Source organism: Megalopta genalis, chromosome 5 (genome assembly GCF_051020955.1).
Source record: "Megalopta genalis isolate 19385.01 chromosome 5, iyMegGena1_principal, whole genome shotgun sequence".
NCBI lineage: Eukaryota > Metazoa > Arthropoda > Insecta > Hymenoptera > Halictidae > Megalopta > Megalopta genalis.
This window is the reverse complement of record NC_135017.1, coordinates 5,989,340-6,003,936: the sequence shown is the minus strand read 5'-3', so window position 1 is coordinate 6,003,936 and position 14,597 is coordinate 5,989,340. Positions and strand designations below refer to the sequence as shown.

The following is a 14,597-nucleotide window of genomic DNA, read 5'->3' as shown; positions in this document are numbered from 1 at the left end:
GATATCGCGAAAAGTTCAAGCATAATTGTTCAGATTTCAGATTCATCAGCAGCATATTTACGGCGACCGTTGGCTGCGAGTCGCGACGCGGAAAAATCAGTTAACCGTCGGAATCGGAACGGAATGGTGTATTTTGCATTAAAATTGCAGCCGCGTCTCGTTAAAGCCAACTTCGCATTAAAATCGCGAATATTCGCTCGATTAGTGTCCTCTCGTTTTTGTAATCGAGTGTCCGAGCAATTTCTCCTTGGACTCGGTTTCACCCCTCCCGTCCGCTCGCCAAACCGCCCTTAAAAATATTGTTTAATCGACTCGCTAAAACGGCTCGCGAAAACACGAGCGATGCGAATGTCAGAGAATTTCGCGCGCCGGATTTCCAAAGGCTTCGCCGCCGTCCCGGCCACAGTTGTAATATGCAGATTTGATCAGGTAAACGGATTGAAACCTTCTACGTTATGATCCACAGACGCAACAATAATTGGTTTACATCGGAGACCAATTCTTTTTTCTCCTTGTCGGCCATTACCGTTGCACGGTTTTATTCGCGATACGTTACTTTCGCAGTGAAATGTATGCAGCAGCAGCAGCATCGTTGTTCGAGATTCTCGGTATCTCTACGGAAAAAAAATACGAAGAAGAAAGGAATTGTACTGCGATGGTTCTCGATGGTAGAAATTCGATGAATTTTTTTTCTACGATCGAACGCTGGAAAATCGAGTGTATTATTCTCGGAACGTGTTCGAGATAAAATGCAGCTCAATATTGAGCTCCAGAATGAAATAATAACGTTTACGATATCTCGATAAAACCACAGCATTTGCAACGGACATATAAATTATTATTATTATTATTATTATTATTATTATTATTATTATTATTATTATTATTATATTGCAAATATTAAGAAATTCAATGAACTGAACTGATAAATATTTTTGGTGAAACGTAATTCAAATTATTGCAGCTTTGATAAAAATGAAACTTTTTCTAAGGGTTGCCATTTTTACAAATTACGCAACAATCAGAACTTTTGCTATGTAAATGCCGTTATGTTATTTTTGTTGTTATTATTATAGTGTAAATATTAGGGTAATTTAATTAACTGTATTGATAAATATTTTTAGTGAAACGTAATACCATGTTTTATTGAGTCGTCGCATTTATTTTATTGCTACCTGATTGTTATTTAAATTTGTTAAATATTTTATATTTTCGAGTTATTGCAGCTTTGATGAGAAAAAAATGATTTGCCGATTATGCAAGAATAGCAGCTCTTTTACAATTTAAATATTGTTATTATTATATTAGAAATATTGAAATCACTTATATAATAGTGTTAATAAATATTTTTACTAAATTGCAACAAGGTTTCTCATTACGTTGTCGTGTTTATTGTACTGCTATCTAATTGTTACTTGGATTTATTTGTTATATTTTAATAGCTATTGTAACTTTAATAAGGGTGAAATGCTTGCTAGGGATGACTAATTGTAATAATTACGCAGTTTCATAATAGTCGCAGCTTTTACAACGTAAATTTTATCATTATTATGCAAGCATTTAGGTTTAAATGCAACACGGATTTTTTAGGCATTCTTTTTAACACAAATGACAGTTTAAAAATGTTTGATATTTTTACATCAACAAAAATTATTATATTCGCGATGAAAGTAATATGTAAACATTGCTAACCAAATATTATTTGATATACTGTCAACTTGTCTTCTTAAGTTATTGTTGTTTCACTGTCTCCAGGTTTTAAAAACAAATCAACATGAAATACAGCAACATAAAATCACAGTGAATTTGAAACAAAAGAAAAAATAGCAACAGTACCAAATATTATCTTCACTTAATGTATTAATAAAATAAAGTGAAAAATATGTTTCCATTTTACTGTATTCTCATAGATTGTATCTAAAAATCTGTGAACACAATCTTTATACAGTGCAATATGAAATTGTTGTTTTCTTCTGTTTACAATTGCAGTGATTTAAAGAACATTAGGATACAATATTAAAATGCAATGAAGTATGATAAAATATACGTATACATGAAATATAATTTCAGTAAACTGTTAATATATGAAAATTTAATTAAAAAACTATGAATATATAATATTTAAAACTAATAAACTGTAATAAAATAGAAATGAAAATATACAGTACAATAAAATATAATAAAAATCTGAAGATGTGAAAACTGTATAGATATATAAAAATATTTTGAAATATAATAAAATATAACAATACGTGTTTAGGAATGATATGAAAATATAGGAAAGTATAATAAAATGAAATAAAATGTAGTAAAGTGCAATGAAATGTAATAAAATATAGCAAAGTACAATGAAATGAAATAAAATATAGCAAAGTATAATGAAATGAAATAAAATCTAGCAAACTAAAATAAAATCTAGCAAAGTACAATGAAATGAAATAAAATGTATCAAAATACAATGAAATGAAATAAAATATATCAAAATAAAATAAAATATAGCAAAGTATAATAAAATGAAATAAAATCTAGCAAAGTACAACGAAATGAAATAAAATATAGCAAAATAAAATAAAATATAGCAAAGTATAATGAAATGAAATAAAATCTAGCAAACTAAAATAAAATCTAGCAAAGTACAATGAAATGAAATAAAATGTATCAAAATACAACGAAATGAAATAAAATATATCAAAATAAAATAAAATATAGCAAAGTATAATGAAATGAAATAAAATCTAGCAAAGTACAATGAAATGAAATAAAATATATCAAAATAAAATAAAATATAGCAAAGTATAATGAAATGAAATAAAATCTAGCAAAGTACAATGAAATGAAATAAAATATAGCAAAATAAAATAAAATATAGCAAAGTATAATGAAATGAAATAAAATCTAGCAAAGTACAATGAAATGAAATAAAATCTAGCAAACTAAAATAAAATATAGCAAAGTACAATAAAATACAGTAAAATAATACAAAATTGATTGAAACCCGCAAAGACACATAGATCCAAAGACCAGCGAATGTATCCATTGTCGCGATCCGGAAAGATAAATTCGAAATATAAAAATGGGAGAACTCACCCCCGCAGAATGGCACTGGAATCGATCTATCGAGAGGATCTCGCCGAAGGAGCGGTGGAACGCTGGACGCAACAAGATCGACGGAAATCACGTGTCACACGAAAAATCGTCCTCGTTTGGATCGAGAGTTTCTGGATCGGGCCGCGATCTCGCGCACTCGCGTAAATCGAACTGACGACGGGGCACGCTTGTTCCGGAAGCGGTTCAAGGGAGGAGCGTGCACGTACTCGCGCCACGAAGGCCCGCGCACCACTGCCAGAGAGACTCGACTCGCCTCGACTCGTGTCGTCCCGTGTCGTCGGCACGCGTTACTTTCGGGAAACTCTCTCTCTACCCTCGGATGGTGGGAAAACTCGGCCGCGCGGAGGGGGAAAAAGCCATGGGGCGAGGGGGACGGTGGGAGAGTTTCCCGCGATCGCAGACCTTTGGCCGCCGGCGAGTTCCGCGATCACGTCCTATGGCCGAGCGGATCTCTTTTGGAACGAGGCAACTTCGAACCGGAATCGGTTGTCCCGCCGTCAAAAAATCTGACAATCGCCTGCGGATGTCACCGAAGAAACCCGGAACATTCGAAACCGTTCTGTTTTCGATTTTGGTTTGAAACAATTCCGGAACGTCGGCTTGTTTTTCAAAACGCGAGCTTTGGTTGACAGAGTTTCGGTGACAGGTTTCGACGATTTGTTGTACAACTCTGGTCAGAGTCGGTGTTTCGCCGCCAACAAATTTGACAGCGGCCTCCGGACATTGTCGAATACGTCCGCGGTATTTAAACACCGATATGTTTTCTATTTGCGTTTGAAAAAATTCCGAAATGTTGTCTCGTTTCTCAGACTACAACTTTCGTATACGATTTCAGCGATGAGTTTCGACTACTCGTTGCACTAACTTCGAACAGAATCGGCATTTTGCGTTAAAAAAATTCAACAGTGTCTTCCAAATATTGGCGAATAGATCCACGAAGTCTTGATGAGGAATGTTGATTACTTTTGTTCAAGAAAAATTGTAGAAGATGATCCAGTTTGCTCAACAACTTTCGTACAACGCGACTTCGATAATTAGTTTCGACCATTTGTCGTAAAAATTTCGAATTTCCCCCTGAAAAAATTTCACAACATCTTCCAAACACTGGTGAATATGCTCGTAAAATTTAAAGTCGACATATGTCCTCCGCTTTTGTTTAAAAAATTCCGAATTGTCGCTTTTATTTTCAGACCATGACTCTTGTATAAAAGAACGTCGATGTCGAGTGCGAACTATTTGTTACATAACTTCGGACAGAGTCGGTGTTTCTGTATAAAAAAATTTGACAATGTCCATTGCCAAACGAACGTGCAAAATTTAAAATCGATACGTTCTCCGTGGCCGTGTAAAAATATTCCGAAACGTCGTCATGTTTCTCAGCTATTTCTCTCTCGGACAATAATCACGTACGAATATTCGTCGTAACAACTTCCAACAAAGTTAGCATTTTTGCATAAAAAAGATCGACGATTACCTTCGAACTGAGATGAACGAGTCCGAGTTTCTCGCGTCGCCATACGGTTTCATTTTGATATGTTTTTTGCTGCTGCTAAAAAATATTCGCAACGTTCTGTAAAATGCGAACAAATATCGTGCACGTAATTTCTGTAATTTCTGCAATTTCCGCGTTTCTGTAATTTTTAAAAACAATCTGGCGAATTCGAAATTGAGCGGCTTCTGTAACGGAAGCATAATATTCGGGCGCAGTATTTTCGGAACGCAGTATAAAGAATTTGTTCCGCGGCGCCGTTCCCGTTCCATTATTTTTACTGTTGGCGAAACATGTACTCCCTCCGTCCAGAGAGAATGAATCATTTTTATTGCAGTCGCGAAACCCGTTCGTTTCGTCTTGCGTCTCTCCTTTCGAGTTAAAGTTACACAGAGAGACGGAGCTAATTACCTTTGTCGCTTCTGTTTCTGTTTGCGACACACATTTATGCGGATTTCCTCCCCCCGCGAGATTTTCACCGTCAACGGCCGCTGTAAAATATTTCGTAGGCGTTTTTTTAGCAGCCTGTTCGTACCATCGGCGGAGCGACGAATTATTACGGTTCAGCGTGGAAAAATTAATGAAAAGACGGAACTTTCGGATAATATTAAACGACGGTTCGGCGGATTCGCACAGTCGAGTGCAATAATGTCTTCCAGGTCAAAGAAACTTAACGCTCCGAAAGCGGTTCAGTTGTGTTTCCCTTGAGACTCCACCGGGGATCTAGACTCCGCATAGATCCCACGGCTTTGCTCACTATTAATAATAATTCGGGAGAACTGGTGCAATCAATATTCTTCTTGATAATACGCGCGGAATAATTGTTACGGTTACTGCAACCTCCAATGGAATCGGTATTCTTCGACGACAAAATTCGATATCTTTCGAACACTGATGAATAAACCCGAAAAGTTTTGAGACGATCTGTTTATCGTTTTTATTCACAATAATTCTAAAAGATGTCTCCGTCGCCGATTTATGATTTTAGTACAACTGCACGTTATCGATGACTTTTAATTATTCGTTGTAATAACTTCGAGCAGAACCGGTATTTTTGCGTTAAAAAATTCGACGATATCGTTTGGATACTGTTGAATAGACCCACAAAGTTTGGCGGCAACATGTTCGTTGCTTTTGTTTAAAATAGTTCTAAAAGTTGGCGTTGTTCTCCAATCTACGATTTTTGTATAAGATAAATTATTAATTAACTTCGATCCAAATTGGTATTTTTACGCTAAAAAATTCGACGATATCGTTTGGATACTGTTGAATAGACCCACAAAGTTTGACGGCAACATGTTCGTTGCTTTTGTTTAAAAAAGTTCTAAAAGTTGGTGTTGTTCTTCAATCTACGATTTTTGTATAAGATAAATTATTAATTAACTTCGATCCAAATTGGTATTTTTACGCTAAAAAATTTAACAATATCGTTTGGATACTGTTGAATAGACCCACAAAGTTTGGCGGCAACATGTTCGTTGCTTTTGTTTAAAATAGTTCTAAAAGTTGGTGTTGTTCTTCAATCTACGATTTTTGTATAAGATAAATTATTAATTAACTTCGATCCAAATTGGTATTTTTACGCTAAAAAATTCAACGATATCGTTTGGATACTGTTGAATAGACCCACAAAGTTTGGCGGCAACATGTTCGTTGCTTTTGTTTAAAATAGTTCTAAAAGTTGGTGTTGTTCTCCAATCTACGATTTTTGTATAAGATAAATTATTAATTAACTTCGATCCAAATTGGTATTTTTGCGTTAAAAAATTCAACAATATCGTTTGGATACTGTTGAATAGACCCACAAAGTTTGGCGGCAACATGTTCGTTGCTTTTGTTTAAAATAGTTCTAAAAGTTGGTGTTGTTCTTCAATCTACGATTTTTGTATAAGATAAATTATTAATTAACTTCGATCCAAATTGGTATTTTTACGCTAAAAAATTCAACGATATCGTTTGGATACTGTTGAATAGACCCACAAAGTTTGACGGCAACATGTTCGTTGCTTTTGTTTAAAAAAGTTCTAAAAGTTGGTCTTATTCCTCAATCTATGATTTTTGTATAAGATAAATTTATCAATCGGTATTAATTAACTTCGATCTAAATTGGTATTTTTGTGTTAAAAAATTCAACAATATCGTTTGGATACTGTTGAATACACCCACATAGTTTGGCGGCAACATGTTCGTTGCTTTTGTTTAAAAAAGTTCTAAAAGTTGGTCTTATTCCTCAATCTATGATTTTTGTATAAGATAAATTTATCAATCGGTATTAATTAACTTCGATCTAAATTGGTATTTTTACGCTAAAAAATTCAACGATATCGTTTGGATACTGTTGAATAGACCCACAAAGTTTGACGGCAACATGTTCGTTGCTTTTGTTTAAAAAAGTTCTAAAAGTTGGTCTTATTCCTCAATCTATGATTTTTGTATAAGATAAATTTATCAATCGGTATTAATTAACTTCGATCTAAATTGGTATTTTTACGCTAAAAATTTCAACGATATCGTTTGGATACTGTTGAATAGACCCACAAAGTTTGACGGCAACATGTTCGTTGCTTTTGTTTAAAAAAATTCTAAAAGTTGGTCTTATTCCTCAATCTATGATTTTTGTATAAGATAAATTTATCAATCGGTATTAATTAACTTCGATCTAAATTGGTATTTTTACGCTAAAAATTTCAACGATATCGTTTGGATACTGTTGAATAGACCCACAAAGTTTGACGGCAACATGTTCGTTGCTTTTGTTTAAAAAAGTTCTAAAAGTTGGTCTTGTTCCTCAATCTACGATTTTTGTATAAGATAAATTCAGCAATCGGTATTAATTAATTTCGATCCAAATTGGTATTTCTGCATTAAAAAATTCAATAATATCTACCACACTCTGCCCAATAAGCTCGCAAAATTTCGCGGAAATATCATCACCGCCTTGACTTAAAAAACTCCTCATCCCATTACAATTTCTGCACGAAGCAGTGACGTTTATTTATTGCCATAACTTCGAACGTTGTCGGTAATTCCACACGAAAAAATTCTACGGCTTCTCTAAAACACCGATGCATGAACCTATAAAGCCTCGATCCGATACGTTTATTAGATTCGTTTAAAAAAATTCTCGAAGATATTATAGAAAACACGATGTCAGGAAAATCGCGAAGAAGAAAGAAGAAGAGTCGAGCGACGATGAAAAGAACAACGTTGCACACACGGTTCGATCCAATTTCAATGAGAGGGAGGACGGCTGAATGGCGAAGAGAAGAAAAAGTAAAGGGTGTGACAGCCGCTAGTCAGGGTTACAACGAAGGTTCACCGAAACCGCGAGCCACTCGTTCGGCAGGTCGAGTACGGTCTACGGGAAAGTATATCGCGGTTGCGCTTTTCATTGCTGAAGAAAACTGCGCACCCCTTTCACTCTTCAGAGGGTTGCGCGCCCTCGCTTTTGTTCCGCGCCGACGTTCCTCGAACGTTGATGCCGCGTCCTCGCGACGTTCGATTCTTGACCTACAGATTTTCCGAGTTTCTCGCCGCCGCTAAATTCTGCTCCGTCGATCCAACGAACTTCCGACGCGAAATTTCATCCGCGAAGAATTTGCGAACGAAAGCCAACGGTGGCCTGGAGCCACAGATCAAATTGAAAACGGGAGCGAATGCTGGGAACGAGAAAAAATGATGAAAAATAATGATGAAAAAAGGTGGTAATCATTTATAAAAAGGTCGTCGATTTCGAAATTTGGATGTATTGTTTGTATTATAGCTTAACGTTTTGTATTTTTCATTTGTAGAAAATGTCGTTTTGCATCAGTTTCCGAGATATTTAAGAAAAACTGTAAACCCAACACAGACCTAACGCAGACCTAACGCAGTCCTAACGCAGACCTAACCTAGACTTAACCTGTACTTATAAAATTCTAAAAATCTGCAAACGTTATAGGTAGACCGCGGATTTTATTCATTTATTATACAAAAATTAATATTATTTAATATAATATAATATAATATAATATCATATAATATAATATAATATAAATATAATATAATATAATATAATATAATATAATATAATATAATATAATATAATATAATATAATATAATATAATATAATATAATATAATATAATATAATATAATATAATATAATATAATATAATATAATATAATATAATATAATATAATTAATATAATATAATAATATAATATAATATAATATAATTAATATAATATAAAAATTAATAAGCGAAGTACAAAATTGTGAAAACGTCTCGCACTTAAAAAGTGCGAAAAGTTGTATGAACAACCGCACTCTCGTGTATAAATATAACTCTGGCTCAAGTCTGGTTCAACTTTACAGTTTTCTTCGCAGACATCTCAGAAACTAACGCAGATCTACAAAGAAAAAAGTTGCTCGAACCGTCGAACTGTGCGCGATATATAAAATTCGCAAAAATGGTAGTTCCTCGTTTCGTAAACAATTAACGAAACAACTGTGAAGATCCGACGTGGTTCAGAAAGTCGAGCGCGACGATAAAATTGCCGAATGAAATCGATGAAATAAAAATCGACGATAGGAAGTCTCTGAAATAATGTTATCGGCGGAATCGAACCGGTCCGAAATATTTTCCAGGCTTTCCAAACGAGCCCTACAATTTGTCACGCTATAGTTGCGCCGGCGGCAGGTCGATGAAATTTGCATTCAGTCCTCGGTCCGCTGGCAAACTCGGTCAAAGAAGGATTTTTAAAAAAAAATCCGCCCGGAACGGGATTATTTTCGGAGCTCGCACCGAGCGCGCGCGTCAATCGTATCTCTCCGTTTCTAGGAATGCATTCTTGCACGGCTCCGTTCGAGCATCAAAGAGCCCGATAAACGTCGGCAGAAAGGGGTCTAATAAATATCGACACACATGACAAAACCCTTTCTCGTCCGCGACGGATCTTCCGTCTTCTTTCTCCGGCTTCGGCTTGTACGCCTCTGCCCCGAACCAATCGGAATCGACTCCATTTTCATTTACGGCCCGCCCTGCGTTCCCCGGGGAAAGGGGAATTCCGACGTGAAACTTTACTCCTTCTGCCCGTAAATACTTGATTTCTTCATCTCGATGCACTTTGGCTCGCGCGCTTGTCTTCATGCAGCCGGTTCTGAACGGATACAGAAGCTTCGCGCGATCCACCAGTCAATTACCTATCAAAATTTCAGTGCTCCCGAGAAATCTCGCGAAATTCCGTTAACCTCGTTGTGCGCCGGACTACATTTCGATGCCCTCGCGTTTCGCTATTTTTTTCATTGTTATCGCGATTCCGCGGAGTTTTTCTAACGATGTGACTTTTTTGATGAAAGAACTTTCTTTTTTCGCCGATCACTGTTTCGTTTCGATAACTTCGAAACGAGTCCGAGTTTTCCCTTTGAAGAATTCTACGATATCTTTCACGCGCCGATAAACAAGCCCGCTGGTTTTTAATCCAGCGTGTTTATCGCTTTTCTTTAGAAAAAGTTCGGAAGATATCGTCTTGTTTTTGTGTAAAAGAATTTCGGTAACGATGTGCACATATTTATTGTAATAACTTCGAACAGTGTTCTTGCATCGAAAAAATCCACGATATCCCTCGAACAATGGTTAACAAGTCCAGAAAATTTGACCCGGCGTGTCTATTACTTTTGTTTAGAACAAATTTGAAAGTTTATCTTGTTCCTCGATTTTTGTACGAAAGGACTTCGATAATGACGTGTAAATGTTTATCATAATAACTTCGAACTGAGTTGGTATTTTTGCATTGAAAAAATCCACGATATCCCTCGAACAATGGTGAACAGGTCCGCAAAACTTTAACCCCGTACATTCATTACGTTTGTTTAAAAAAATTCTGAAATATCGTACGGCTCCATAACTCGCGTTTTTGTACTTGAGTAACAATTTTCAACTATTTGCCATAACAACTTAGAACAGAGTAGGCATTTCTTCATGAAAAAATTCAATAGCACCGTTCTAATATCAGTGAACAAACTCAGAAAATTTTAATCCCGTATGTTCGTTACATTTGTTTAAAAAAATTCTGAAACATCGCCCGGTTCCACAACTCGCAATAACACTTTCTAAATAACACTTTCCAACTATTTACAGTAACAACTTTGAACAGGGTTGATAATTTTGTATTAAAAAATTCAACAGTGTCTTTCAAGACCCGATAAACCAGCCCGCACAGTTTTATCCCAGTACGTATATTACCGTTCTATAAAAAAAATTCCGAAAGATTAGCCTGTTTTCAAAGATACGACTTTTGTGATTTAACAAGCATCGTTATCTCCTCGTCTCGAATCACGATTAAAAATTCGCGATGAAATTCCACGGTATCTGTGAACGAGGTGACTGGAGTTATTAAACACCACATGATCCCCCAATTAACAGGCAATTGTTCGACGAACGAGATAAAATCCCACGACTTATCGATTCATATTTCGGACACGGCGCGATGGCAGAGAACTCATGGTTGCGGGCCACGTACCGAGCCGCCGCGCCGACGGAATTTTAAACGGCGACGATCCACCTTCGCGACGCTTCATTAACCGAGCCTTTATGAAGGGATGATTAGTTCTCGAATTCTTCCTCCATTCCATCGCGGTACGAAGCGTAAACTTTTCTTCGGAACGACACGATTTTTCTGTTTATCGAATCGATTAATTAGCGTACCTTTCTTTAATCGATCTTTCTACGAAATATCTTCGTAACCACCACTTCACAGTAATAGTGATCCATAGCCACTTGGAACAAAGTACAGTAATTTCTCCCGATAATGCCAAATTTCGGGTTGCTGTGAATTTGCCTGTGTTAGTCCTACGCCTATGTAATTTATTGCTACGTCGATGCTTAGAGTCGACGGAGTCGGTCAAGCGTGCGATGCGGCATGCGACGGGAATTACCGGAAGACAATACAAAATAGTTTGTTTGAGTGTGAGTCAGGTAAGAAAAACCACGGAACTCTAGGTACGCGATCGTCGAACCGTGTCATCTAGCCTCCGAATTGCCTTCGAATCGTGTCATCTAGCCTCCGAATTGCCTTCGAATCGTGGCATGTGGTCTCCGAATTGCTTCCGAATCGTGGCATGTGGCCTCCGAACTGCCTCTGAATTGCCTCTCAATTGCCTCCGAATTGCTTTCGAATCGTGGCATGTGACTTCCGAATTGCCTTCGAATCGTAGCATGTGGCCTCCGAATTGCCTTCGAATCGTGGCATGTGGCCTCCAAACTGCCTCTGAATTGCCTCTCAATTGCCTCCGAATTGCCTTCGAATCGTGGCATGTGGCCTCCGAATTGCCTTCGAATCGTGGCATGTGGCCTCCGAATTGCCTTCGAATCGTGGCATGTGGCCTCCGAATTGCCTTCGAATCGTGGCATGTGGCCTCCGAATTGCCTTCGAATCGTGGCATGTGGCCTCCGAATTGCCTTCGAATCGTGGCATGTGGCCTCCGAATTGCCTTCGAATCGTGGCATGTGGCCTCCGAATTGCCTTCGAATCGTGGCATGTGGCCTCCGAATTGCCTTCGAATCGTGGCATGTGGCCTCCGAATTGCCTTCGAATCGTGGCATGTGGCCTCCGAACTGCCTCTGAATTGCCTCTGAATTGCCTCCGAATTGCTTTCGAATCGTGGCATGTGACTTCCGAATTGCCTTCGAATCGTAGCATGTGGCCTCCGAATTGCCTTCGAATCGTGGCATGTGACTTCCGAATTGCCTTCGAATCGTAGCATGTGGCCTCCGAATTGCCTTCGAATCGTGGCATGTGGCCTCCGAATTGCCTTCGAATCGTGGCATGTGACTTCCGAATTGCCTTCGAATCGTGGCATGTTCCGAATTGCCTTCGAATCGTGGCATGTGGCCTCCGAATTGCCTTCGAATCGTGGCATGTGGCCTCCGAATTGCCTTCGAATCGTGGCATGTGGCCTCCGAACTGCCTCTGAATTGCCTCTCAATTGCCTCCGAATTGCTTTCGAATCGTGGCATGTGACTTCCGAATTGCCTTCGAATCGTGGCATATGGCCTCCGAATTGCCTCCGAATTGCCTCCAAATTGCCTTTCAATTGCCTCCGAATTACCTTCGAATCGTGTCACGTGGCTTCCGTTGGAGCGACAACGAATTTTGTTCAATTATCTGATTAGTATAACTCTCCTTAGGAATTAAAAAAGAAATAGAACAGTAAAATAATAATAATAATAATAGCAATAATAACAGTAATAATAATAACAACAAAATTTTATTTCAAAATGTTTGAATATATAAGATCATGGGTCGGTTTCGACCCAATCCTCGCGTGAACGCCCAATCACCGTTAATGCGCGGGTTAACGAGCGTGTCGAATTTGAAATGAATCTAATCGACGGTTCTCTTTGAAAAAATTCGTAAACATTGGCTCGTAGCGAGAGCCGTTAACGAACTTGTCAGAAATCGCCGCGCGATTAAAAGAGCCCGGGAAACGGGGGAAGGAAACTGGGTTAGGCGAACTATTAAAAGACACGCCCGACATTTGTACCGGTCTCATATTTTTATTCTATCCCAGCCCTGTCCGATAATCATTCCCACGGGCCGGGAAACCCGACCGTTTATTATCCCGCCGCGAGATCCGCTGTTTCACCTCCATCCGATTCTCTAGTAATCTATGCGATATTCTACGAACCGTTTCCAGTGATCTCCTCCTCTCCGAGCTCGAGGCTGAATGTCCCTGGAAGTTGTTGTCCAAGTTATGGCCTATTATTCTTTCGAAATTATGGAGCAGCTGAGGATATCGCGAAACCAAATTATGTTTGAGAATCTTCGTTCATATGTAACATTCTATATCATTGTTTTCTAAAGATACACGCGCTGTGTATTATACATACGGTCTGATTATTTTCATGACTCGATGATGGTATTTGAGACTTTCGCTTCTGTTTGATTATATGGTTAACTGTGTTTGATTTTGTTTGCCGTAGTATGACTTTATGTGATCTTGTTTGATTTTATTAAATCTGCTGCAGCGTGGTTTGACTCTAATTTGCTGTGTTTGGTTTTGTTTCATTTCCGTTGATTGTATTTGACTTCGTTTAATTTTGTTGGCTTTCTTTTATGATTTTGTTGGCTTTTTTGTGATTTTGTTTGATTTGTTTGTGATTTTCTTTGTTTTGGTTTGCTTCTGTTTGATCTTGTTTGCTTTTATTTGTGATTTTGTTTGCTTTTATTTGTGATTTTATTTGCTTTTGTTTGCTTTTATTTGCTTTTGTTTGCTTTTATTTGCTTTTATTTGCTTTCGTTTGCTTCTGTTTGCTTTTATGATGATTATGTGATTTTGTTTGATCTTATTTGTTTTTATTTGTGATTTTGTTTGCTTTTGTTTGTGATTATGTGTGCTTTTGTTTGTGATTGCTTGCTTTTGTTTGTGATTTTGTTTGCTTCTGTATAACATGATCTGCTCCCGTTCAATTTTATTCAATTTTCATTACCTTCGCATAAATCTATTTAATTGTGTGTTCAAGTTTGTTTAGTCTCGTTTGATTTTGTTCGCTCTTGTGTGACTTCGTACAATTTCCTTTTATTTCTGTTTGGTCGTATTCTATATTTTCAATTGGAAAGTGATAACGACTCATTCATTCAGATCGTAATTTAGAATTATTTATTTAAAAACCACTGGTTAAAATGAACTCTAGGAAAATATTTATATGCCCGCAACACCTCTCCAGAGCTATTCCAAAGCGTCTATTTCAGTGATCCTGAGTGCCGGCCACATACATATATACACGTAACCTCGAATGACCTAACATACTAATTTCGAGTGATATACGCATGTAGGCCCTAAGTAGCTCGATATAGCAGCCTCCGGTGATTTAGCGCTGCTCCGACCCTGAGACATCTAACCCCAACAACCGAATCGAGCAAACAACACTTACCATTATTAAAATACTGCCAGCTTCTTCAATCGAGACTCTGTCTAATAAAAATTCCATTCTATTAAATTCCTTCAGGAAAATGT

At 37.4% G+C, this 14,597-nt stretch overlaps 1 protein-coding gene across 4 annotated transcripts in view; it reads right to left on the bottom strand.

The window, feature by feature from the left end:
- Positions 1–3,371, bottom strand: part of Stacl (SH3 and cysteine-rich domain-containing protein) — a 154,003-nt gene extending 150,632 nt beyond the window's left edge. For 3 of the 4 annotated variants that reach the window (XM_076522408.1, XM_033474404.2, XM_033474403.2), the window contains exon 1: positions 3,088–3,371. The gene's annotated coding sequence lies outside the window, so the exon portion shown is untranslated. The remainder of the gene's footprint in view (positions 1–3,087) is intronic. The other variant, XM_033474405.2, reaches the window with a different exon arrangement.
- Between the last annotated feature and the right edge of the window lie 11,226 nt (positions 3,372–14,597).